The 25891-nt window shown below is 35.2% G+C and overlaps 1 protein-coding gene across 1 annotated transcript in view; it reads left to right on the forward strand.

The window, feature by feature from the left end:
* The window catches only part of tty (tweety), a 262487-nt gene that overhangs the window by 188236 nt on the left and 48360 nt on the right, over positions 1-25891 (forward strand). The window contains exon 3 of the mRNA XM_085949724.1: positions 3445-3509. The gene's annotated coding sequence lies outside the window, so the exon portion shown is untranslated. The remainder of the gene's footprint in view (positions 1-3444; positions 3510-25891) is intronic.

Consider the following 25891-nt stretch of genomic DNA (forward strand, 5'->3'; position numbering starts at 1 on the left):
TCAAGTCTGGTGAATTGTTCATCGAATAAAAGAAATAGATTAATATAATGTCGTCACATCAAGAATTTTACAGCTAACACGATTATTTTGATACCACAGTTTTTATTCTGCTTTTACTCTTAATTATAATTCGTTCCTCACGTTATGTGCATGATTGTTATCTATGTGCAGTCTACTTTTGGTTGCTCATCGTTACTTACTTCCAACAGCGACTCTACACCATAATTCGTTAGTACAAAGGTCGGAAACGTTTTCTCCATCGAGGGCGCAATACAAAATTTAAAAATATTCATGGATTACATAGATATATTGTTGACCTATTTAGGTGTTGCCAATCACTGCTTTAGAATGCACTATATCTAATATTGTGTCACCTAAAAAGTTAGTATTTAGGTAGATACATTTTGACCATCGGCTATAAAAAGCTTTCTCAACAACGCTGATACTGTGTATTATTATCATTATGAGAACATTATCAAATTGTTGCTTGACTTGCGGCAAACACACGCCCCTTTTTTGTTTGCCCTTCTGATGCAATCAAACTTACCACCAAAACTTATGATTACCCGATGCAAACCCTAACGTAGTACGCCACTGGTTTATACTGCATTTAATAATTTATTAGCGGTTACATACTAGTTTGACTTGCCGCAAGTGAATTAGCATCACAGTAAATTGAATCAATGTTAATAAAAAATACTTGACTGTAACGTGGTAGACATTAATGAGTAATGAATGAGGCATGTATTTATTTACATACTCGTCAAAGCTTTGCAGTTAATTTATTATGTATCAGTCAAATTGCATTAATATTAGATGACTGTATTGGTGGTCGAACTCCAGTAGTACAAAGACCGTTGACGATCTGGGATTCGATGATGTTTAGCGAGATCCAACGGTCAGATCCAAATGTTATGTTTTGATACAATATGCCTTTAACTCGTTCGACTTCGACTTTTTAAAGTGCTGTATAATTATGGCCCCTTACGATAGATAATACAGTTATATTTTATACTACCGGATAAAGTCTCCTAATTTATATTGTGCCGCATTCGCCACCATCTTGTCTGGATTTAAACTGAAATATAAATTATTTTCTTTTTGTCAATTCATGGTGGAACTGCACTGTATTATTGATTAATTTAATAAAACGCAAAGTTTTTCGCTACTTATTCCACTTTTAATATATAAATCTGGACCGGTTTCGCCCGCATCAAAGGAACATTTTCAACTGAACTCAGTTGAACCCAAATTTATTTATTAAAAGTGGAATAAGTACCAAGAAATTATGCGTTTATTTTAATTAATCAATAATACAGCGTGAGATAAGATAAACGCTGGCCTTTCATCCGGGTACTCCGGGTTCGTTTCCCAGTGAGCTTACAATAAGTATATTTATGTGATTTTCTCAGTCTGTGTTTGTGATTGTATCACTTCTAAGTCATATTACTAATTACACATTCTAATTGGGCATCATGGCCTGTTGTAGTCTTAAAAATAATATACTTACTCTAATATTATCATAATATAGAATCATAAATATGATGAAATACCTACTGCCTACATCGCAAGGTATTTTTTTCTTATATTCTTAGAAAGAGTGCTATAAATTTTGGTTTACAATTTCTTGCGTAATCGATTTCAAATCAACTATTATTGTCGTCACGGTACGACTATGTGTTACCTACCTACTATCATTTCCCTCCATTTTCGAAAATGAGTAGCAAACTGTCACTTTTATTTTTAGTATGGTTTTTCGTCTGGATTTTAGGATTTGGAGGTGAACAAATAACACACCGGAATTGTTTTGGAAACGGCAAGGTATATTTAAGTTAATATTATATAATAGTTACATTTTTAATAATTTATTTTACGGAGGACGAAATGTACGCGTTTGCGATTTAGCTGCTTGCAGCGTTCTGCCCGCCATCTTGTGCTTTGCTTTCAACGAAAGCCGTTGTCGAAAAACGGCGACGTTACAATATTTCAACGGTCATAATCTACGGCATTGCCGGCTCGGCTCTATTATTATTATTTATTTTCGTAATCAGCGCTTTACTATTTGTTGGATTTGATACCGATTCGGGCCTCTCCAGATACACAGAGACATCCCCAAATGGGGTCCATACGGGGGGGGGTGCCACACTACCCAGTACGTATAAGTAGTTTAGCGCCATATTTTGCCGTTGTGTTATAAAAAAAGATTATAATAATATATTCTACATAATATTGTGTGACGATGTGTGTTCAGATCTAGAACATGGGTGTTGTTGCGACCTGTGTTTGGCCACACGTCCCTCGTGCGTCCATCCCATACCTGATAAACGGCCATGCGTTAGCCGCGCAATATCCCGCATGAGATCTTCATGCCTAGAGTTGGGTTTCGGGAATTTCCCGACGGGAATTCTCGAGAAATTTTCGAGATTTTCCATCCCGAATCTCGAGAAATGAAATTTTTAACATTTCGGGAAATCCCTGATCTCGAGAATCGGTACTGTTCGATTAAAGCGGATACAGCGGAAAACGCATTTTGAAAATAGCCGATAAACTGGATTATTTGTTAGGTTAAACTCACCAAACCTAACCTAACCTAACCTAACCTAACATAACCTAACCCAACCTAACCTAACCTAAACTAACCCAAACTAACAAATAATCCAGTTTATCGGCTATTTTCAAAATGCGTTTTCCGCTGTATCCGCTTTAACCGAACAGTACCCGAGAATCTTTTCTCGGGATTCGGGATTTCTTTATTATCGAATATTAATTGAAAGAACGATTTTCTATATGAAAAAAGTGGTCAGGAAACACAAAACGTTCAAAGATTGATCGGTGCATTTAACACAATTAAGCCAACGTCGACTCAAAATGAGCGCAATTTTTGCAACATCAGGGAATTTGTGTCTCAAAAGCGTAGGTACGCGATTGTCAGACGCAGCGATTGACAGCCTGTGTTCTTTGAAATTCTATTTTAATAAGTAAAGATTTGAATTATTTTTGTTTTCCTACTTCTATTTTGTTTGTTTTCTCACATAAATAAAATATGTTTTTTTTTGAATTTGTCTGTTTTCACACTGATTTTAGTATTTTTTTTTTTAATTTCCCGTAAATTCTCGTGAATTCTATTCTGGAAATCCCGAATCTCGAGAATTCAAAATTTCATAATTTCGGGAAATCCCGAATCTCGAGATTGAGATTTTCTCGGGAAATTCACAACTCTATTCGTGCCCAAACTGTCCTCGCACTGAACATCAAATCTGCGACTTCCTGCTATATGTGGTAACGTATAACCGGAGTAATGTGCGCAGAGTTATAACTCACTATAATTGATGATATAAAACTAGCCTCGTAATCAATGCCCTCTTATTTGTACATTGACAATTTGGCAACTACGAGTAATGACATAATAATACGTGTTCATTGTGTTTTTTTTTTTGTTTTCAGAATGCAGATTCGGCACAATGCCTGGAGAGTGATGTTGCATCACTAGTATAACGACCAGATTTCAGGTGAATACTAATATTATATTATTTTTATGATTGCGAACAGTTAGCATTATCATATCGCTTATATTATAACAAAAATCAATCAATCTATGGTATTGTATTATGTATTTTTGTATATCGGCCACCTAATCGTATAATACACTAATTTGAAAATCTGAACAATTGAGAAGAGCAAAAAAACCACGAAATACATCGCACACTGAGATCTATAGGGTCATACCAGCAAATAATATGATCTTTAGTAATTTGAGTTTGAATGCTAAATAATTAACTACAATTTAATTAATTGCAGTAGACTGCTGAAAAATACGGCAGTCTAGCACAATAATTATTGTTCCAAAGATGAAATATTTTTTTGACAAAAGGGCCACATGTAAGATAATGCCTCTATATAGCTCTAAATTAAAGTTTTAAATATAAAATAATAATCGACACAATTGTGTAGGAGCCCACTGCTTCCAAGTAGCAGTTAATGCCATATAGCATTAAAAAATAGTTTTTTTTTTCTTCTATCGAACTGCATTCATAGGTCATTTTTTTTTGCAGTTATGACCCAATAGATCTCAGTGTGCGACATGTGTAGCAAAAATAGTGTCTATTATTATGGAAAAATGTTATTTAAATTATAATTTACATCTTTAAATTACGAACTATAATAATGCGTATTTATGTAGTGAACTTTATCGTCATTTTAATTTAGGAACTAACAAAAATCAAAATGTTTTTTTATACGTCAGGGTTTCACAGACTTTTCCTGCGATGGAACACTTCGCAAATCCTAAATTTCTATCGAAACGCCCTGTTTATTTTGCATGGTAGGTAAATAGTACATAATCAATAAATTTAAAAAAATGAGAAAAAAACAATAATTATTTATTTAGTACCTACTTATTTAATTAATTTTTAAACAAAATACATAAAAATATAAGCGAATGAAGTTCTTAATGACTTAGATGATTTTGGGTCCTTGAATTGGAAATCTTCTTGATATCAGGCGCAATATTAGAAAGTTGAATTCTTATATCCAATGTGGCGTTGACCTGTTCATGGACTTTGACTTACTCGTTGAAAATGTCCCTCTGAGCGGACGAAAGCGGTCACGTGGGTCTATTCTATACTTATCGACCGCTAAAGTGGTACATATTATCAAACTTAGGGTAGGTTTGTATCAAAGTATTAGCACTTATTGTAACAATTACAATAAGATGTTTTTAATTGTTGCAATAAATGCTATATTTTAATAGCACCTCTCTTGCTGCTGTTAAAAGTTAGCACTTATTGCAACAATTACAAACATCTTCTTGTAATTGTTACAATAAATGCTAACACTTTGATACAAACCTACCCTAAGTTTGATTATATTTATCACTTTATCACTTTAGCGCTCGATAAGTATAGAATAGACCCACAGATATAATTAATAAAAGTGGAATTAGAGCGATAAAAATTTGCGTTTTATTAAATTAAATTAATAATTACTAGCACTATGCAACATCGTAACTCGCAATTCACTACCCCGGCCTTGATCCCTATACAAAGTTGGAGTTTTATTACGAGAATTTTGTTTTTACGAGAAATAGACGTTAGCCATTTGCTCAACAAATTAGGTCCATACTCTGGATCCAAACACACATTGAAAATCATCACTTGAACCCAAAACGTTACCGATGTACCATCGCGCCCAATAATGGCCTAATAAGTTTAATAATCATTGGTGAATATCCATCCATTGTTTTTGGCTACAAATAGCCAAAAACAGAGTCCAGTTGGACTCTTTGGAGGAGGCCTTCACCCGAAGAGGGGTTCTTACAAACCAAACAAAGTAATTACATATCACTGTTTAATTTATAAATATTATCTGATAGTATTATATACAAAATAAAACATCTTAATATATATATGTATTACACAAATATATAAAAAAATAATAATAATTAATATTAGATAAACCAGAAAATAAGTAGATAATACAATCATAGATAGATATATATACATAATATATATATTCATAGGTTATATATATATATTCATTAGATATAGTCAATTAACTGTCATTTACTTTTGTTTGTAAGAAATAAAAAGGCTTTTTTATTTTTTATTTATTTTATCCATCCATTGAATAAATGATTATTGATATTAACTCAACTCTATTTCTTGCTTCTCTCAGAAACGAAATTGGTAATTTACTTTGTGATAAAAACACTAATGGTAAGCAAGGTAGTTATGATAATATTGTGTATTATCAAGACGTCTCTTGTCTCTATGCCTTTCATTGATTTTTTATTCCTAGGTGCCAATACACTTTTTCTTGTTCTATATCTATACCATACTTATCTACTAATCTACTTAGTATATCCCCAATGACAAAACCATTAAAAACAAATTACTACCCATTGTAATAGGTATGGGTATATTCCTACACAAAAAGGTAGCGTTGGGTGATTGTTACGTATTCTCTCGTAAGATTCTCCCTATTCTACTGCAAGTATTTCTCATAGTATCGTCCGTTTGTTTTCGAATGAAATCATTTACTATGCGAAATTGAACAAACAAAACTAATTAAGTGTCGACTATTCCGGAGTTTGAAATGCTAAGTGAGTGCAGTGAAATTAAAATGCGAAGCAGCACTGACAGGGCTTCGACCGTTTCCTTCCTATCTCGATGTAAAGTAACCTACAACCCTCGTTTCAGTTGTTCTCAACACGTGTGGCGCAAATCGATCGATATATATTTGCGATATTTTCATGCTTTTTCTTATTTTAATCCATTATTTCTATTAAATCGACACAGTGTGTTTAAATTAAATGGGCCCTCATAATATACAACCATCTAATCTGATTCCATTATTGAAGGTAAAGAATGGATATAAAGATGGAAATAAAAATATATTAATTCAATTATACAATCAAATGAAAAAAAGTATCGGATATATTTTTCTAAGTTTGGTAACGATTAAAATAAATGTAGGTATACCGCGCATGTGAGATAAAAGACTAATTTCCAAACGCATACCAAAATATGGTTCTATTGACAAATTTAAAACGATGAGATTTACAATTAATAATACTCTTTTATGTGGGGTATTAATAATCATACAATTTTGATTTCTATGATGATAAAATATAGGGCGCCATGATGTTTTACACTAGTTCTGCTAAGTTTATAAATCGCCCAGACTTGAATTCCGAAAATACCTCAAATTCGTAAGCTTCGATCGTTATAATATAGCGCCTGGGAGCTTGAGTTCTTGATTTGCCACCGTTTAATGCGATTAGTCGATAGCTATTTCACTTATCACACCATTATCAAAACTATACGCAGTCTAGGTTGGATAATGGTGTCGCAACCGCAATACGAGTAACTATCGAATGATAAAATAATAAGTAGAATTTTATATAATTTATAGTTAAATATTATTCTAGCGTGTAAATTCTAACTCAATTAGTGTATTTTTAAGCGGCTGAAGTTATTAAAATTTGATTCAAAATTGGTTTACGTTTTGTACTATTCCATATAAGTGGAAAACATACATACCACTAGTAGAAAACTTAAATCGATTAGAATTGTAATGTTCAACATGGTGGAGCTTATGGTTAATAATGTAAACTACTTTTTTAAAAAGGCAACCGGTGGTGTTTACGGCGATAACATATTAAATATATTATGGAGGTACAGGTAAAAGTTAAAAATAACTTTGTATTGTTAGCTTGGCTAACATCATAATGCCGCTTCGTGAATAAAATATTTTAAACTGTCGCGGTATACCGCTTAATAATTCAATTTAGCCATCTCGCTCGATTCCCTAATGATGAATAAAATTAATTCGCCGGACGTTGTTCGGGACCACGCGCGCCAAAGTTTGACAATGCCCGCGAGGTCGCCGTTGATTAAGAGTGAGTCACTGTTAAACCCCATTACTGGGGTGACTGCGATGGCTTTCCCGCTGTACAAACATGTACACCACCCCATGCAATGGTCAGTCAAACGTGCGCCTTCTAAACTGTGCCTAAATATAGTTAATGGCGTTTGCTTTTGACAGAGATCAATTTTGTGATTATACATAATTATGTATAATGTAAATATTGTTTGTTCTATGTAATTATAAGTCACGGTTTATTGATCCTTTTAAGCGGCGTCTAAAGTATGATAATAGATTTGATTTAGCTCTTCCTGTCAGAAAATGTCAATATGATATATTTGTCCACTTTTAAAAGTTTTTAAAACAATTTTGTAATGTATCGCATGCTATTCATTATCTCAAACATTTTATTATTGTTAATAAATGTTTCTCGACCAACTCAATATGCCAGCGAAGCGACACAGGATCAAAATAAAAAGCCCAGTTATTTATAATTGCACAAACCTCTTTGTTGTCTTACTTGTGTACTTAATATAGTAACATACACAATATTATAACTCGAAATTAATTAGTCTGAACACTAAAACATACTTCAATAAAATAATAGTCGTCAATAATAAAATGATTATAATATTATGACGTGATAACTGATTTTTATTTTTCAATGGCGCTACAGCCAAAATCTACGCTTGCCTCCTCGACGTTTAGCGTTATCCAGTATTCTGCGACCAGCCCTGCATGCTGGTCTCACTAATGACCAAAACATACCGCCCTGCAAATCGAAGCAGACTGCGGCGCCACTACGCAAATCCAATTGAAATCAAGTAAAAGCAACCACAGTTGACGTCAAAATGCAGAGCCATGTGTCTTAGCTCGGAAGGCTTCCAATCAACCTGGGGGAAATTCTACCTGGTTTTCAGTTTTTTTGCGAATAAATAAATACCTAATTACTTAACTGAAAATCGTCAGATTAAACATAATATATTTATCATATTTCAGTTGACCTTAGAAGTGTTTTTGAAGTAAGTATTATTTCTTTGGATAATTTTGTGAATATCTATATATTTGAAATTTATTTTACAAGAAGATTAAATTGAACATTTTCTAATGTGTTTTTAATAGCAGGATATAAATTCGTAGAACTTGAGAAAAGATTACTGTAACTTATTTTAATAAATCTATTGAGGGAACTATCTATAGCTAATTAATAATACTACTCAGAAATGACAGTTTGCAAGGAGAAACACGTGTTAAATTATAATGTTATAAACATTACGGGTACGTAAATAGTAAATATATTAAAAAATGACCTCCAATTCTACCATAATCGAGTTTTTAACCAATGTGTAGTTACTATTGGTGCTAACTTATGCCCTGCCCTTAATGTAAGAAAAATTAAACATTTTAAAGTATCGCAACAAGGCATGGGAAACCTTTTTAAAAAATTCTGTATACTGTGAATACTAAGAAACAATAATTGGGAAACTTTTCTATATAATTTTGGTGTAGGAAGCAAAACTTATTCACACAAAGCAGTTATAGTGCTACTACATAAACGTGAAGTTAGATAGTTTTGACAGAACATTGGACGTACATAGTTAGAGCGACACCGAGTGAGAGAAAACGATGCAATAGGCTTCATGTAAGAACAGTCGGCAATAATAACGATAACAATAATTAAATTTTACCCTTGTGTATTTCGTGCGTAGTAGAAGAAATCCCAATCTGTCCTATTTCAGGGTTAAGTTGTTATAGTTAGCTTTGTTATAATAATGTTATAATAATGTTACGTATATTAGTTATTATTTACTACCCACATTGAAACACTTCCATTTTTCGTTATACGTATGATATATTTTGTAATGTATCAATACCATGTTAAAATAGATTAGGCGAAAACAAGTATCGTATGGAAGGCATACTGTTGTAGACATCCCTACTTACAATCATTTTACACCGGACACGCGTCAAAGTTACGCGCATTTAGGACATGTCACACGGAATGAGAGGAACATTATTTATCGCCGCTGTTCTACATGGACCCAGCTAGAAGATAAATGAGCCAATGAGAGTAAAAGATACAGGGACGCCGCGTCCCTATGCCAGGACTCGTATCAGTGCGCCCTTAAGCAGACGTAATGCTGTCCCCTTTCATTTTTAGTTTAAAATTGTCTGTAAATTCGTTGGGTGACGCACACGCCATCTACTGAAAATTAGATCGTTTCCACGAAATTACTCTCAAACTTCTTCTTCTTCTGCCATATTCGCCACTTAATCGGAGCCTATGGACACCACGCGGCGCTTCCAATAATCCCTGTCCCTCGCCAGTCTTCTTGCTTCGTTCCAGGTCAAACCAGCATCATGTAGCTCCGCCGTATACACTCTATAGATAGTATTTAGCGGCCTTCCACGACGCCGGAATCCGGTCGGTTTAAAGAACAGGCAAGCCAGGTTCAGGTTCTCTTCTGGAATCTGCAGCACGTGGCCAAGCCAGGTCCAACGTCGCCTCTTCACTTTCAGCGTAATGAGAGGCTGCTTGGTGTGTTCCCTTATCTCCTCATTACTCCTAAAGTCATACCACTGCACACCCAGTATCCGGCAAACATCTGTTTTCGAAGCTCAGTTACGGTTGCTCCGAGCCTTCGTAAGGTGCCATGATTCGCTACCGTAAAGCAGCATTTGGTTTTAGGTCCCAGACACTCCGCATCGAGTTGAATGTTGCTTTAGCCATTCCCATTCGGATAGCGAGCTCTCTCTGCAAAATGCCATCTCCCGTGATGTGTACCCCCAGGTATTTGAAAGCTGTCGACGTCTCTTAAACAGTGGTACAGTACGTGGAGGTCTGCGGGGTTGTCACGTTTGGAGGCACCCTTGTTATCATTTTGTCTGTGGTACAATTATATTGCAAAAGTAAATAATTGTTATGCTGTCAGGATTTCTTTATGCTTCGATTATTTTAAGCGACAGTATCGTTTACTTCGTAGAAAATCCGCATTGATCTTAAAAGAACACTTCATTTCGTTTTTTCATTCGCCGCCCTTTATAATGTGTCGCCACTGTGCAACGCATGACCTGATTACCCTCAAGGGTCGTCACTGAATGGTATATTGGGTAGATGGGACAATATGGAGTTAATAGACTCGTTTTACAATAAAACATCATTATCTTTTAATATTTAGATGAATAATCACGAGAATTTAAAAAAATAGTATTTCGTAATAATATTATGTAGCTTCATATTTTATTGGATCATAATTTACATCTAAATCATGCTGAGCCGAACTTTGCTTCGGTACCGATGTCACTGCCTACTGCTTTACACATATATTTCATAATTTTCTTATAATGGACCTCAATGTGTGCCAGCCAGGTAGGAGTTCTTCGAGATTCTACAAAATATCACAAGATTCACGCCAAACCAAAAAGGTTGGGAATCACTTATTATTAAATACAAATACTGAATAAACGGCCCACGTAGGCTAGTGCGTAGGGCGCTTACCTTCCATTTGGGGGGTCCAGTGTGACCGACTGAAAAGAGAGCTCTGGATAGAGATCCTGGAGAACGGTTGTGCAGTCGGTCATGGACCGGAATGGTCTTTAGCGCCAGATTAAGTATTTGTCCTAATATTCTGTAGGTATATGGGTGTGTCATTTAAGAGCATACATAAGTGAAACGGCAAATGATTTATAACAGTAGGTGAAGCGAAATTTCGCACTCGTCGGCCGTCGCTAATCGGAGACCGATAGCTGAGGTGTGAGCACGTCAATTTGTTTTGTAATGGCGTCGGAGGAATATATTCTTAAATCATGTAAAGATGACTAAAAAACGTTACGCATGTACTTGAAAAAGAAAACATTTCAATGAATATTCTATTATTATTATTGATATAACAATAAACATAACATTAAATGGAGGCATGTTGAATTTTTATGACAAATTATATTTCGTTCGGCACGCGTCATTTGCACAATCCGCGCGTCGCCTAGTCACGATCTTTTTGGACCATGCCTCAGCTGAAGTATAAGCCTAGACACGGTCTAAAAAGATCTTCGCTAGGCGATGCGCGGATTGCGGGTCGCGGGTGCAAATGAGGCATGTCAAACCAAATATAATTTGTCTTATAATGTGTCCCTTTAATGTTATGGTTATTGTTTTATCAGTAACAATAGTAATATATTCATTGACATGTTTTCTTTTTAAAGTAAATGGGTAACGTTTTAAGTCATCTTTACACGATTTAAGAATTATTACGGCCGTTGCCATCACGAAGCAAAATGACGTGTTTCCAGCTCTACATTCTCTCTCAGAATGGGAGAGAGTGCAAAATTTCGTCGCGCCTATGGTTGAAAATTATTTGCCGTTTCACTGATGAATCACCTTAACATAATCACACAACAGATGCCTATTTCGCTGTTTGTGCCTTGTGTGGACTGGCTACTTTCTGCATACTTACGTCCAGTCCGTGACATACTATGTAGGAATGGACCATTTGGATGTTCGAAATAGTCTTTTCAGTGTGCATTTAATTGCCACTCAAAATAAAATGCACACGCACACAAGAAAAAAAAACATAAACGCGCATCTGAGAGTGAAGTTTACTGATCCGAGATAGATAAAGAATAAAATATGCTCAATCAAATGCGCCGCCGTCAGCGAATGGAGAGTCCGGAAAAAACCGCCTTCTGGGCTCGGTGCCAAAACTCTAAACACCCTGCTTCCTCGATAAACGAGTAAGACATAAAACCAATGTCGATAAATCAAACTAATGGCCGAAATCTGATGGATGTATTAATAATATATAGTTTGTAGTTAATTGGACTATAATAGAACCGCGGTCAAAACAATAAACGGTCCGTAAAAAAAGGATTAATATCGTAAGGTAGCCGATAAATTGATTTTATGGCATTGCCTTTATTTTGATCGATATTAATTTGGCATCCATTTTGGCAACATGTTTGAGTGTCCTATACATACTTCAACGTCAAGTTTTAGTACATTATTATGTAAATTAATTGTTGTAAAGCATATATATTTATTATGTCATCATTATCATCATCTGCTCCACTGCTAGATGAAGGCCTCGTCTAACTCTCTCCACTCTTCTCGGTCCCTAGTTCTTTGCTGCCACGTACATCCGCCGAACTTTATGAGCTCGTCTATTCAGCGGCTTTTATGGTGTCCCTGTGGGCGTTTAGTGCCACTTGGGTACCACTGTATGACGGCATTTGCCCAGCCCATTGCCATTCCATCTGCTTAGCGACCTCTATCACATTGCGTACTCTGGTTACTTAAGTGATCTTTACGCGTTCGCGTATGTTCAACATGCACCTTTCCATGCATACGTGCAAGCGTTCGTAGCACGCATTTTTTGAACGCTTATTATAAGTATATATACGTATATATTCCTTTTAGCAGTACAACGCCACGAAGCCCAATGACAGCAGTGCTGTAATATAAGTGAAACAATCACAACTAACCAAGCTTTGAAAAAAATTACACACATATTGTATATTGTGACCTCACGGGGATCGGGAATCGAACCCAGAGCCCTCGAATGAGAAGCCCTATGCTAAGATAAACCTTGTCACATCGAATTTTTAAACGTTTTTTTCTCATGCTTATGATGAGTTTTTGGAAGTTAATTTTGTGAGAAATTACACATAGCGTCACCTTACTATTAAAACTTCGTATGTCTGTTTGAGAAGAATGTTGAGGAGAAGGAAAAAATGTAATAAAAACAATATTTTAAACACCTCTCTGATCGATGAATCTTCTAACACTGGTTGTGAAATACGAGGTTTTAATTCCATGTTTGAAACCACTACGAGTTTTTAAAATTTGTCGATATACGGACAGCATACTAGTTTAGAGAACCGAGGTTTTCATGATGAGTTAAAATGTTTTTTTGATTAAATTTTGTTGAACAAACTTCATTTTACAACGTTTTTCTTTGCTCGTATTCTTATTTGTCCGGTGGTGACTTTGTCCGGTACAAATCTTGCAACCGATTTTTAACTAACTTCCCGACTAGCTAGACATTTGAAACTTTTAGAATATATCAGAACACGATGCCAATGCATTTTTTTAATACTTTTAGCCATCTTTAAGTAGAAATGAATTCATTTTCAGTTAATTCTGTTTTGTATGAAAAGTTATTTCGACACCATTATTGGTTGCTAGGGGTCTGGGGTCCTAGCAACTAAATTATTAATATATACGTGCTTTATTTATGGAAATCAATATGACATGTCAAGTACAAATTTTTTTGTTCGTTTAAGCTAGTCAAGTCATGTTTATATGGTTCAACAGAATTTAAAAACGTTGTATATAAAAAGTTCTTTTTATCGTGTAATTATTTCATATTATCGGACTTACGATGTCTTAATAGTAAGGTGACGATAGAGTTTATACATGTTGTTAGATTTTGACCATAATATCGTCACTGTTCTGGCAGAAGACACTAATTCGAAAAAATGACATATTGAGTTAGCTATACCAAAATGTTTCTTATTTCAAACTTTACCGTCTGGAAATCTTCTTAATAAATAAACAGTCTTTATTTTAAAGTCATCCTTTTTACGATTACTTGATAAACTCACATGATAGACCATTTCAAACATTTTAACAACTTCAAAGTCAAATTACTCAAAACTAGTATTCTCCAGTTAGTGTGTTCTGTCAGAACAGAGACGATATTATGTGGATTTATCGCTTTTTTTTATTAAATATACGGCTCACATCTCAATGTTAAAAGTAGGTACATTATGGTGCGTAATGGTATGTGTAATACTATATCGCCCTATGTATTGCAAATCTAATATGCCGAACGTCGAAAATGATTCCGCACCCGGGACTCGCCGTACAACCAACATTCAGTGTTATTGATTCTCCGACGGATAGCTTCCTCCCTTCCGAGGGGCGATGCCAGTGGTATATGTAAGAAGAAAATAACGTATCAGTTGAACATATTATGGAGACTATTCGGATGTTACAGTCGGTAGAAACTCATTATTTCGAAGTAGACGAAATAATGTTTACCTTTGCCATATTCGCTTTATATTGGATTTGTAATTAATGTAATAGGATTTCCTGTATGATAATCATCAGCCGGGGCCGATTCATTGCTGGATGAAGGCCTCCACTAGCTCCCTCTACTCTTCTTGGTCCCTAACTGCTCGCTGCCACGTAGATCAATTGAACTTTATGATTTCGTCTACCAAGCGGGTTTTAGGACGTACTAATAGTCTCTTACAGCGGTATTCATACAGTCACGAACCGCACTCAACGCAGTTAGTGGTTTATCGGCCGAATAAGAAAACTATAAAAAATGCATACGTCACGAAGATGCGTACAGGAATGCGCACCAAACTTAAAATGGCGGCGATCTGCGCGATCTGTCAGTGTCACTTTTTAATATACGTCTAAAATGAGTTCATCACAACAAGCGTTTAGTAGGTTTAGTTAGCATTGATTGAATTTAACTGCCCGTCGTTGTTGGGCTATAGATGTATTCATGATGGTAAAAATGCTAAAATTGTAAAAATGTATACATATATCGAGATTCGATGGAAATGTCAATATTGTCAATGAGCCCGCGAAGCTGTATTGCCATATTATGGAAATGTTTACTGGGTATACTTTATCCTTATGTGCATTTAGAAGTATAAAATAAATATGATATTATAACAAATAGATTATTTAAATTTCATGATCATTATTCATTTATAATTATTACATTTATATGGTACCGTTTGCACATTTTTACACCTATTTTTATAATTATAATTTCAAAATTTTAAATTAATTATCGGGGGATCATAATTTAAAAGTTGGTAACATCAGACACGGCAGTATTACGTCACTATTCAACGGACTCTATTTAGGTTTATGCATGCAAATTTGCATTAAATAGCTTGAATGCAGTTTGCTGTTATATGCATACGCCAGTCAGTGCCCATTGAGTAAGTAAATGATAAAAGCTTACCGCTTTTACCTATACCTACAGAATTTATAACTTGGAACCATGTAGCTGTTATCTATTAATTGATGATTATATTGAGATGCACGTCGCGTACTATCATGCTGTCACGGCGACAAACTTAGACTATGGTTTCGTCATTTTGCAGAATATCGCCATCTCTGTAAAGTCTATGATGGATAGTGCCAACTCTAATGTATTAGTATTTTGAATTATTATTCATTATGTATGCTCATTTCAATTTTATTTTAACAGTTTCTACGTGTGCGTACGTTAAAATTACTTGCGTTATTAGATAGATAATATTTTGAACAGAACCCAACCTGCAGAGCATAAATAATAGACAAATTTCTTATAGAAAATACATAGTGCCAACCACTAAAAATAATTTTGACGTGAGTCGAAAATCTGTAGGCATGTAGAAAATGAAAAAAACGTTCATTGAGTCATGCAGGTGTCGATGCAGTGCGGTACAGCCTGAGGGGACCTCATTGTTCTGGTGATTTCGACAGATATTGCTAACTGACAATATTCATTTAAAGGTTCAAAATGTGCTACGGGATGGGAGCATCAGTCTGATAACATTTTAAGCACCATGGAAAACGACATTACACACTTTTCCCCGTAGCGGCAGCTTACTGTGACGTCACGTAATAATACGCGTCGTGCAGCATAATATATTCACAACTATAACCTCGCTTATGGTGCGCACGTTATCTTGTGCAGCTGCTTTCGGTGTGCATTTATACCAAAATATTATTGAATATTCACAGGACTACGCGTGAAGATCGCAAGTTCATCCAACTTTGAAGCCCTGACGTATGCACGCCTCAGGCAGCAATTTAGATCAAGTTCGGCCGGTTGACAGTTAAGAAATCTCGTCAATATTTCACGCGCCCTGCGATTTTGGAAAACATTTTATTTTCGAGTATTCCAGATCGGTTTGACTTGACCCGCAATCGGATACAAAAATGACCTGTCAAAAGTATGTTTTGTGAATTGTGACCTCTTTATGTTGTGGCAGAAACCCAAACCGAATGAATGATCCGAAACTTTTTATTGATGACATTTGGTATTGTATTATTTATGTTTTGAAAATTGTTTCGTACGATTTTTATTGAAAAATGTGACATTTTTATTAAACTTACCCACTCTATGACTCATGTTTCATTTTTAAAACCATGTATTTTAAACCTAACACCACCCGTCTTTTATCCACTTTCATTTATTCACTCGTATGGCGGCAGAGTATAGGGCATATATGGCAGATAGCATAGAGATATGTTAACAAAAGCACAATCACAAATACAAAATCAAGTTGACAAACCATCACTAGAGAAGCACCGGTAGATCCCCAATTCGTGACTGCGCATTTCTCTCTCTCAGTCTCAACAAAATAGGGTGTAGGTACTTTGTGTACCTATTTACTCTTTATATCCGTTTTTACTGTTTTTATAATATTGCTTCTATTTCCAAGTTTTTCCATGCAATGGTGTGAACGACTTGAAATTGTAATTTGTAAAGTACACTTATAATATGTAAATATTTTAATTAGAATTTGAACAAACTCAGCAGTTAAGTTTTCTCCGCACTCACATAAAGGAGAGGGATTTAATCCCCACATAGTATGCATGTTAGACGCACACAGGATATGTCTGCAGCCTATGCGGTATAAGCCTACGTTGTGTAGGGAAGTTATCTTTAGGTCTATCACCAAATGGGAGTTCCTTCCCCAGATGCCTGCAATTAACGAACGTCACCAGACTTCTCCCAGCTTACCGAATCTTTAAACCAGCTGCACTTCTCTCACCAGGTGCTCTAAATTTTAGTTGAAATAATGGACGGAGAGATCATCCGATTATCTGAGTATCCGATTCAGTTGTAATTACGCAATACTGCAGTACGCAGTTGTAATTACGCGACGTGTTAAAAATATTGTTGTACGGCGCGGCGGTGTCTCGGAAGGATTTGTAGATCGACGTCTGAATTAATATAATCGTCCAGTGATATTCAAGTTGCCGCCAAAAGTTATCTTAAAATAGTAGTCCCGGTTTTGGCAGGGTTGATCATTTATCTGTGTCCATTATGATTGTTATGATAATTATGAAACTTAATCCATATAATGTCGGCGTTGTTAATAGGCTTATGTGATCTCATAATTTGTATTAAGATAATGCTGTCATCAGCCGACATTGTGCACCCTTAAATTGTAGTCCCACAACGACGTCTTTTTGTTTCTGTCTCACTACCATACATTTACGAGTCACGGAAATAAAGTTTTAATTGCATCCCACCCTACGGACTGGGGGTCCTGATTAAATTAAAATAACTACGCTGTTTGTGCTACTCACAAACTTAAAGTTTCCTGATAGTTTTCACGATTTAGGCTTGTCATACCCACCGGAAATATAAGTAACTGTTTGATTATCTGTTCTGTTATTGAATATTAAAATGAGTTGTGTAGTTGTTAGTTATTCCAATTATATCTATTAATTTAGTTGTTTATTGCTTCATGCCTATTTTAATATTACATGGCTTTATTATTTTGGTAGTTTTATGTATTTTGCGGACAAACATAGTATGCATGCAACGATTATTCAATTGACAGATTATTTGTGAACTGCTTGATTGAATGGTTTGATATCGACTAAGATAGTTATATTTTCTGTCGATAGATGTTACAAGAGTTGATAACAGCCAGAGAATTAAAATTTATCATTACTATGAGTGTAATGGTTTACAGCACTGACTCCCAACCCAGATTTTTATAGTCGTAAATTCTGATGAATGTTAACATTTTCGTACACTTTTCTTGCAAATTTGTTCAGTGAATTATACGTATGCCGTTGCACGATAGGTACCTACTCCGTATTTAAAAAAAATGATAATTTTGATTTAAGGGCGATGTTTATACCAGCAGAATACCAGCAGAGGCACCTAGCGAAAAATACGAAGCTTGGCAATTTGAGACATTTTTTTGATAATTAACAAGTTCAACCATAGATAGGTATTAATTAATAAATATGTATCTGAAAACATTAAAAAGATATTTTTTTAAGTCAAAGATAAACTTACGAATGTGAATTTGTTACATATTTATATCACGAATAACGTTATTATTACATTATATTTATAGTCATATTTATTATTAAAATTTAGTTTATTAAGTTTTCAATTTTTTACCGTGTAGATTTTTGACTAATCCATCGTTTTAATATAAATGTGTGTAACTTGAAATCCTTTTTATTTATATCAAATTTTATTTTAGGTATGGTCCCAATATTGAAGCTTGATTATTATAATATTAATTGTAATATTAACAAAATCTTTATTTCGTGGTAGGCTGCGCACATGGAAAATAGTTTTGGGGGGAGGAGTATCTATAATATTTTTTCATTTATTAAGGCGGCGGGGGCGGGGGTGGTCGGGGTTAAGAAAGTGTAGCTTGCCACTGACTTCGACATTTATTCCCCTACTATTCTCGACGCGTTAATATAATATCGCACTTTCCAGATTCATTCCCCATACCCAGACATTCCCTGGCCTGCATGTATAACTAAGGTCGTTCACCTACGAGTTACTGCGAGGTGTTACATCTGCAAGTGGCTACGAATGTGTGTGGCTTAATTTGTCGTAATTATTAGGATCGTTAGTGTCCGTTTGTGTTATCCGCGCTGTTTAGTCTTTTACACATGCCGCATCGGAATATTAAGGCTATACTTCAGCTGAGGCATGGTCTAATAAGATCGTGACTACGCGACGCGCAGATTGTGCAAACGACGCGTGCGAAACAAAACATAATTTGTCATAAAAATTCAACATGCGTCCATTTAATGTTATGCTTATTGTTATTTTAGTAATAATAACAATATATTCATTGACATGTTTTCTTTTTCGAGTACATGCGTGACGTTTTTTAGTCATCTTTACACGATTTAAGAATATATTACTCCGACGCCATCACAGAACAAATTGACGTGCTCACATCTCGCTACCTCTCTCCGATTGGCAACGAGTGCGACATTTCGTTACACTTATTGTTGAAAATTATTTGCCGTTTCACTGATGTATGCTCTTAAAGCAAACAGTGGATACCACATTTATAGTTGCACCGCGTAGCCACAGGTCTTGAGTGCCGTAGGGCGTCGAGAGCAGTATCTAGGTCCATCCCGTTAATAGGCTGCTTGACAGTAAAATCATCCGCGTCACGATCCTCCGTCATGAGGTCATGTGAGTAATATTCAATTTACCAAAATAATTTGTGTTTTTTCCATTTTTGGGGAGGGTCTGGGCCCGAACCTTCCCCCTTGCGTGGGCCCCTGTTTCCCGACCATTGATAAGCCATAGTTTAACAGCAAAGGGAATGATTACTAATTCATAAATGCAAACATATTATTCAGAGTAAGAGAAGATTTATAATGATAATCCATGACGTGTAAAAAATATTTTAGCATTATTTTATTTGTCTCGGTCAATTATAAATGCATAGGTAGGTACTCGCGCTTCTAATAATTATGTTTATGCATTAATCCTACACATTTCGACCGCAAATCCGGTAAGCGCAAAACGCTGTCATCAAACATTAGGGTATTCTCTTCACATTCGTTTGTGAATTATAAAAAACAAACAAGTAGGTACCTATATTCGTGAAAAAAAATCAGCCTCTAGACCTAAGGTTCCCCCCCCCCCGTGGACCCCTTACCGTCCTTTTATTTTTCCTGTGGACCCCCTTAGCCTGCCTAATATTGATTTTTTCTAAACTTTTTAACTTCAAATGTGGACACAATTCTGCTCATTGTGATAGATTTATTTTTGTAGAGTGGACAATTATTGTAAATAAGAAAAATATATAAGTATAAATTTTTATTCATAGATACTTTTATTGAAAATATAAGCAAACCATCATTGTCTCTTTTTAACTTTAAAGTGAACATATTATTACCCACCGTTGTTCTCTTCTGAAGTTTTTCTTTCAGTATTTCAAAGTATGTCAAATTTTTACTTGTTTTAATCAGGATGACTCTTTTCCAGCTGATCCTCCAGCTTGGGTGGTTTCATAGAGTCATTGCTTAAAACTCTGTTGCACAAAAGGCACATGGGCAGATGTTTGTCCGACAGGGATGAACTTCAAATAATCAACGCTATACTGTATCCTCGTATCCGGAAATTTGTACGTAAACAGTTCACCGCAGGACACTTATTCGTGCGCCGCAGAACGTGAAACATGAGTTCGTGTAACATTTAATCAAATGACGTTTTATTAAATGATATTTGTACGTATGCTACAACATGTGGCGAATTTTATGAGATGTCTTTACTAGGTTAAGCGTCAATTACATTGAGCTTCTTTACGAGCTGTTTGTTGGCGAATTTAAAAGCGGGCGATTCAGCTACTGCGATTTGATGATTACACACAAAACTTTCCATTCGCTGAGAAGCCACACGCCAGCGATTCTTTTGACAGAACGTAGTTCGTTTTTTTATCTGGAGGTTACTACTGCGCTCTACTGCGCAGACGCAGTAGGCCCACACGCCGGCGTGTAGCGTGGAAAGTTGACCGGCTTTCAACTTTTCTCGGTAGAGTGTTTACAACCTGCTTGTTAGCTTGCTCGATGTTTACACTGGGCGACTTTACAGGCAGATTATAAATTCGCCAACAGACAGCTCGTAAAGAAGCTCAATGTAATTGACGCTTTAGGTTAGGGTTAATCTAATTGGAACAGTACTATTTGCAAACTATCTCCGCATTTTGTAAGATACGTACAAATGTATTCCACGGTGAAATGTTCAACGAAAAACTCGTCATTTGATAAAATGTTATACGAAATCATGTTTCACGTACTGCAGCACACGAATAAGTGTCCCACGATGAACTGCATACGTACAACTTACATGCAACCATACTGCCTACATTATTTCTTACTAAAGTTTAGATACTATTGAAAATATCTTAATTCTGATCTATATAGGTAATAGCTTCTATCGTGAGGTGAAATAGAACTTGAGACTTGACCCAGTGCTTAGTCCTATTCATCGTTCTCGTGTGAATCACCATCCCATTTCGCAGATGTAATGCATTCATGCAAATGGCACGCATTTGTCAGATCAAATATGACTGATACCATGGGCTCTCTTATATTGATGTTAATTTTCTAATAGTTACTTGCACAATCGTCGGGACTAAAAAATGGGTTGAAATTTGAAAGTGCCTTTAGTATTTCGTAGGAATTGTCGAGTTATCTTATTAACTTAATCTTGACAAACACGTTACAGTGTAGTTAGAGATAAGATTGGGGAATGCACTGAATACATATTAATTAGAAGGAGAGATAAAAATCTACTTTTACTTTGTGGTATTTATAATAATTGATAACATCTATTGAGAGAAAAGAAATGCTGTAAGTATTTTAACAATTTCAAAAAAAAAACCAAAAAACAAATCAAATCAAATTACTGACTACTCATCAGCAACATCTTCTTGGCTACGTGTTAAAACTGTGAACTAACATGCTCCGCCCATTTTTAACCGCACTTCCATTATAAACTAACAAGCTCCTCCCATCTAGTAGACAACAGCGCCTAGCAGCGTAGCCAAGAAGATGTTGCAGAAGAGTAGTGCTTCGGAGTTTAACATATTTTAGTTCCCTTCGCCCCGTGCAACAAAATACCTACATGATGGTTTCACAAAACATTTTGACGATATAAGTTACAAAGAACGGCGCGGGCGGATTGAATCTCTGAATTTAACCGGCACCATCTGCAAATTGTATTCCTAGTTCAAAAACAAATAAATATTACTGACAAAGTTTAGTGTGCTCTATTTATGACGAATCTTCACAGCCTACCTCCACCCCTCGCCACTGGTAGTATATTATTATCGTTTTGTAAATATCCACGTTTATCTACGTAGCTACTAACAAAAAATAACACAGAATCCTTCAGGTTCCAGTATCACATGTCGTTCGTAATCTATTTGTACACATGAAGTCTTCCTTTTACAGTAGCTATCTTGCTTTGAGGGTATTTTTTTTTCATATTATATTCTAATCTTTTTTATAGAATTTCTTTTCAGTTGCCCATTTGGGATTCGCCCTATTCAAACATCAATGGCGCTCTTCGCCGAGGCAAGGCATTTAACCCATTCGAAACGGCCCGACCGGAAATAACGAGGAATCTCCCAGGACCGGACGGCGGGATTATTTTATATTGGGCCGGGAAATGCGCGCCCAGAAGGGCTGTTATTTTTGAATCGCACGAAACTAGCCATACGAGTCGAAGCCATTTCCCGTTTGGAATATAAGTTATAGCCGGATGAAGTGCTTATGGAGATCTTCGTATTAATAAATCGCCGCTATTATACAAAGCCCTATGCTAAAAACTTTGCAATGTTGAGAAAATGAATTTTAAAAAAGGTCTCTTAAAATTACTCAGTGACACTGAAGAAAATCTGTAGCAATCATACCACTCAGCATTAAATGAGTGACACACTGTAATATGTGTGTTTTGTTGTCAAAACAAAACAGTAGAGCGATAATATATGTCAGCATTTCCTCAATCATTAGTAGATCAGTAGGGTCTGTTATGATTTGTTAATTGCGACAATATCTGTTGTAATATATTATGTACTGCATTTGTATAAATTGGAAGGACAATGCACGAATCCTCACTCACTCCTCATCGAGTACGTCACGAGACTCACTGTTATTTGTCACGTGTCTATCACTCGACATGGTCAACCGTCATTAAACTCGAATTAAGCCTCTCAGTTCATTAATACAAATAATCTCTTGATCACATTGATCTCACCCCCAAAAATCTTTTTTACTGGATTGAAGCCTAAATACTATATGAAAGTGAATCTGAAAAAAAATCATTTAAACCCACTCAAACAGTCATTGTTATTATTATTAAATGTGCAGTTATTGACACGATAAACCAGTGGGTCTATTCTATACTTTCAGTTACATATAAATAAATTCTAACATAATATATTTAATGACATGGTAATATATGCATTATTTTGTTTGTTGTGTCCTAAAATGAGGATTTTTACTCAAATCCCTCAATTAGGGAAGTCGAAGTATAATATATTATATTATATCGTTTAAACATCTTCCTTGCTGATAAAATCTTTTTATTTTTGAATAACCACTTATTTTTTATGTTATGTTGTTTCTTTTCATTTAAAATAAAATCATATTAAATATTAAATGAATATATTTTTAACGAGATATATAATGCTTTCAATCAAAAATTATTTTTATTTCAAATTGAATTAAGGGGATTTAAAATTTATTTTCGCGTAAATTTAATTTTCCGACTTATTGGATTCGCTAATCGAAATTCGTCAGTCAGCATAGGTACTGTAGATATACTAAAGCAGTAAATGCATTGGCAGGTTGCCTTCGATAGAGTTCCATTATATTATTACTACATGATATTGATTGATATGTCGATATAATTTATCAGTGCTGCAGGCGAATGCTGAGAGTATCGTGGATAGCCAAAAAAAAATTTGGTCATATTGCCTGCATTGGGGATGGAAAATCTCGTGATATTTTGTGAGGTGAGATATAAGCACACTCACCAATGGCAAATGCACACTGACAACGAACACTATTCACATAAGATGGAAAGTAATATATGATCACTTGTAAACAAAACCTCATTCGATAGAATGTTGAAAACACTAATGAATAATTATTCAGAATTAAATATGTAACTTAGCTTTGTATTAATTCAATTCTTAGTACCTCAGTGATGATGTATCAGATTCAGTAATATTCTCAAATACACCTACCTCAAGTAAATCAACCAAGTCACATAATTATCTGTGCCGTGCCGTACTTAGATGGTGTAGACGCAGCGCACCCCTGACATATTTCAAGTTATTGAAATATTTATTATAACAAAAATATTATCCATATTTTGTCGAAATCACTATTATAATATATTTTTTTTTAAATATTTCCATAAATCCCGCATAGCTAGCAAGTAAGTAATACAATACATAATATTTATTTTATTATGTTAACGTTAACTGTCAATTCATGGTGGAAATGCATTGTATTATTGATTTAATTTAATAAAACGCAATTTTAATATCCAATTTCATTAATATATATTTTTTTGTTATTGACAAAGTATTATTGGAAGGATAATTCAATGTATTGGTAGATTAATTGTGTCGCCTTTTGAATTTGTTTTGGTAGATGTCTGTTTTGTAAAGATAATTCAGTTGAAAATGTCCCTTTGAGGCGGACGAAACCGGTCCAGATTTATTTATTAAAGTGGAAAATGTTCTAAAAATTGCGTTCTATTAAATTAAATCAGTAATATAATACGTCATATTTAGAATACTTACCTACTTTGAAGAGATTCCATTATTTCTCAAAATTCACTGCACGCTACTGCTAGTTATAGTATTGAGATGTATCCACTCTCTCTTACATATTATTATCTACCTATGTATAGGTAGGTTGATTCGTAATATAAACTTTACTGTGTTCGCATCTCAGGGGTGGGCAACGTTTTATCTGCAGGTAATGTGTTTATTATACTAACTGAAGTTCACTTATGGCCACTTGAAAGAGGAAAAAACTCGCGAATTGTATACGCAGATATTGTTATTGTATTGCGTACTACGCTCAAAGTGTACTTTTATACCAACATTTTTTGTAGATTTATTCGACTTCTGCCTGAATTTTAGCATTTTTGTGAGCGTTATGGAAACTAACTCAACCCTCACGGTGAACCTGCAACGAGAATGGGAACTGTTACCATTCCCATAGTAGGTGTTATTAAGGTAAGTAAAGTTACCATATATCGTAACGGGGCAATTTTCTTCTCAACTTCCAATCAACTCCAAATGCCAAGGATATAAGCTCGAACAGTCGGCAAACTTTCTTCTTCTTGGTCGTTCTTTCATGGCTTTTAGCTTTAGGCTACCAAGACTTTCCACCTCCTCAGGGCAGAGTGAAGGATGCTCCCTGTCAGCTCCTTCACTTAGTCGCTTCAGCGCGCCGACGCTCTTCCTCTGCTTCGCGTTCTTCGGAGGTTACCCAAAACCCGGTAAACTTTATAGGAGAGATATTTGTGTCATTATTCTGCCCTATCTTTCCTCACATAATGCTTTAAACTATCTTAGTAGTATTATTTTTAACGTTTTCGCAATAAAATTAAGAATTAAGATATTTATATGTTATCCTTGGTTAAAGAACAAATTATTTATTTCGAAAATACATTTTGAAAAACCTCAAAAGCATACCTATTAGGAAAAATAATGATTAAATGGTGGGACTACTCACTGTGTGCTCTATTCTTCAACCTATCGATTCCTCTATGATTCGTGCTTTAACTACGTTTATCTGAGATACTTCAATATATTATTCAGTATTGAATAAGTACTAAGAATGTCAATAATAAAAATTACCTAGCGGCAGATGTCGTTTACAATTATTCACTTCATTTAACTTAATTCATTGCAATACCGATCGCCTTTCGATTGGCTGAATAGGTATAAGTTAAGTTAAGTTGTAAGAACTTAT

Source organism: Rhyacophila brunnea, unplaced genomic scaffold, assembly GCF_057557595.1.
Source record: "Rhyacophila brunnea isolate RB1 unplaced genomic scaffold, BYU_Rbru_1.0 scaffold_22, whole genome shotgun sequence".
Taxonomy (NCBI): Eukaryota; Metazoa; Arthropoda; class Insecta; order Trichoptera; family Rhyacophilidae; genus Rhyacophila; species Rhyacophila brunnea.